At 30.6% G+C, this 3,423-nt stretch overlaps 1 pseudogene; it reads right to left on the bottom strand.

Annotated features, from left to right (window-relative positions):
* Positions 1-1,162: 1,162 nt before the first annotated feature.
* Positions 1,163-1,268, bottom strand: LOC137817539 (small nucleolar RNA R71; annotated as a pseudogene).
* Positions 1,269-3,423: the final 2,155 nt, after the last annotated feature.

The following is a 3,423-nucleotide window of genomic DNA, read 5'->3' as shown; positions in this document are numbered from 1 at the left end:
ATTACTTCTGACAAACGCGGTGCACTTGCCATAAAAAGTCAACAAGTTTTTGGCGCCGTTGCCGGGGAACAAATTTGATTTGTTGAGTATAATTTCCTAAATATTGTAAATATTTTTTTTATTATTATTATTTGTTTTGATTTTGTTTATTTTATTAAAATTAGATTTGATTTTGATTTTAGTATAGATTTACTGTTTTTTTTTAAAAAGGTTATTGTTTTTATATTCTTTTCTTTACGTTATGTAATTTAGTTTAGTTTATTTTGATTTTATTTTATTTTGATTTTGTTTTATTATATGTTATTTTAGTTTTTTTTAGGATTAGTTTACGTAGTTTGATTTAGATTTACGTAACTGTTATTTATTTGTTTTAATTATATTTTATTATTAGTTTTAAGTTTTATTTCTACATAAGCAAGTTAGTTAGAATATTAGTTAGTTTACGATTATAGTTTTCATGGCTTTTTTTAGCTTTATTTTATTTTTAGTATTTATTTTTTTATTTTTAAGTATGTTATTTTTTGTTTTTTTTTATTCTCCCTTTCTAGTTTTTATTTTATCTATATTTTTTTTTTTTTTGAATATATTTGTTATTTTTCTCTTAACGTCGTTTTAGTGTTTTATTTTTGTTTTTGTGTTATTTTTATTTTATTTTACGTAATTTGTTTTTATTTCATTTTTTTAATTTAATTTAATTTATTTTATTTTTTAAGAAAAAAAAAGTACTCTGTTTTTTTTTTCTCCACTAATATGCTTTAGGAAGAAAGCAACATGGCAGAACAACAAGCACCACCTCCTAGGAGGACACTTGGAGATTATGTCATGTACCAAGGACCAAGACATTTTTCTAGTATTGCAATACCTACTACTGCCAAGGCCTTGGAAATCAATCCCGATTTTCTCACTTTCATCAGTGCCTATCAATTTACAGCAATGGAACATGAAGATCCATATTCACATTTGGATACATTTTATGAATTGGTAGGAACAATGGGTTTTCAATCAGGTGATCTTGAAAATGTTTATATGTGCTTGTTTTCTTTTTCATTGGCAGGAAAGGCTAAGGAATGGCTCAAATCACTTCCAAATCAGAGCCTCACTAGCTGGAAGGATGTAGAGGAAAATTTTTTGCAATGATTTTTTCCAATTTCTCGCTACATCAAAGCAAAGTCTGAAATCTCTATGTTCAGACAAGGAGCAAATGAAGTCTTTTGTGATACATGGGAAAGATTTAAGATGATATTGAGAAAATGCCCAAATCATGGGTTTGAAGATATTGCTCAACTGAGCATATTCCTGAATGGTCTCAGATCTGACATAAAGATGCTCCTAGATGTTGCAGCTGGTGGCACAATGATGGCCCCTTGATGTAGAACAAGCGACAATAATTATTGATGCATTGGCATCAACTGATTATAAAGCCCAACATGATGGACAAGATCTTCATAATAAAGGGTTGTTAGAAGATGCACTCTTGGCTAAAAATAAGATTCTGACACAGCAGATTGAGCAACTAACTGCACAAATGGCTAAATTGCCCCAACAATTATATGTTGTTCATTCATCTCAAAGCCAAAGTCAGTCAATCAGGTGTGATTTTTGTGGAGATGTTCATCCTAATGGTCACTGTTTTTATCAGAACAATTCACCTGAAGTTGAGGATCCATCCATGCTTGAAAGAATGAATAAAGTTGAAGACGCTCTGACAAAGATTGTGAGCGCGCAGGACAATATTGTGAAAGCGCAGGACAATAGCATGGCCATGATTAGGAGCATAAAGATCCAGATGGGACAACTGACCAAACAAATTGCACAAATTCCAGAGGAACAAAATGGCCAGTTTTCAGTCAATAGCCAAACCAATTCAAAAGAGCATTGCGATAATGTAGTTGCTGAACAAGAAGAAAAAGATGAGACAAAGGGGAAGAGAGATGAGAAAGAGAGAAGTGAGGAGGAAAAAATAAAGAGGAAAAGTGAAAATAAGGAGAGAGGAGTTCTTCAAAAAGATTTATCATATCCTCATTCTCCTTCAAAAAAAGAGAAGGAAAGAAAATTCTTTGATAAATTGCTCCCTAAAAATTATTTTGCAGGAAATTTGAAGCAAGATTCAACATTTGAAAGATTTCGAAAGAATAGGAGCTATATTGAAGAAAGAAATATAGAGCTGGAGGATGGATACAATGTCATTATTCAAAAAGGCTTGCCTAAAAAATTCAAGGACCCAGGGAGTTTTAACCTTCCCGTGTCTATAGGTGCTTTATTAGTAGCCAATGCTTTATTGGATTTGGGAGCAAGCGTAAATATAATTCCTTTGGCAATGCTGAAGAAAATAGGGGATTTGGAGATTAAACCCACTAAGATGACTTTAAAGCTAGCTGATCAAGTAACCAAGTATCCATATGGTGTGGTTGAAGATGTTCTCGTCAAGGTGGATAAATTCACATTCCATGTGGATTTTGTTGTGATGGACATGAAAGAAGATGAGGAGGTTCCCTTGATACTTGGAAGACCCTTTATGAAGACTGCTAGAATCATAGTTGATGTCGACAAAGGAGAACTTCAAGTTAGAACTCAAGATGAGGAGGTAACTTTAAATCTTTTTTATGGTCATAAAAATTTTAATGCTGGAGAAGAATGTGTACAGAATGATGCAACAAAGAGAGTTCTCCATCTTGAAATAAACAGGCGTCAAGCTAGATGACGTTAAACAAGCGCTTACTGGGAGGCAACCCAGTCCACATTTTAGTTTTATGTTGTTATCTTTGTTTATTTTATTTTTCAAAAAAAAAATATAAAAAAAATCTTGTATGCCTCCTAATCATTTTGCAGGTTATGTATTTTGACCTGAGGACAAGTTCTATTAGTCAAGGGGGCAGATCCAGCAAATGAAGCAAGATTATAGATAAAGATTTTAACAAAAAGCTGGATGACTTCTTAAGAAGAGAGGATTGAGCAAAAATATGGTTCTATCTATCTAATTCTCTTTTCTTTTCAATTATTTAAATTTTATTTTCTGTTTAGTTTTTATTTATTTTATTTTATTTTTCGGTTATTTTGTTTTTTGTTTATTTGTTTTTTTTTTAGTTTGTTTTAATTGCTTATTTTGTATTTTGAATAAATTTGTTGTTTTTTATAGTTTGTTAGTTTTAGGTTTTGAATTTTCTTTCTTGAATAAATTTCCAGTTTTAATTTGTTTGCTTTCTAGTTTATTTTTCTCAAATAAAAAGGAACTAGAATATTAATTTTGAATTGTGGAAAAAAGAATTTGTGTTTAAATATTAAATAGTGAGATGAATTAGACACATGTTAGAAAAGAAAATTAGATTGAATCCTTATTCAAATGTAGTTAAAAGTATGATACATAAATTTAACAGGATGATTGATTAGGACAGATAATGACAAGACAAAAAGGAATTAGACCAA

The sequence above is a fragment of the Phaseolus vulgaris genome, chromosome 7 (assembly GCF_051622355.1).
Source record: "Phaseolus vulgaris cultivar YP4 chromosome 7, ASM5162235v1, whole genome shotgun sequence".
NCBI lineage: Eukaryota > Viridiplantae > Streptophyta > Magnoliopsida > Fabales > Fabaceae > Phaseolus > Phaseolus vulgaris.
Note: the sequence above shows the minus strand (reverse complement) of the source record. Positions and strands in the feature narration are given on the sequence as shown.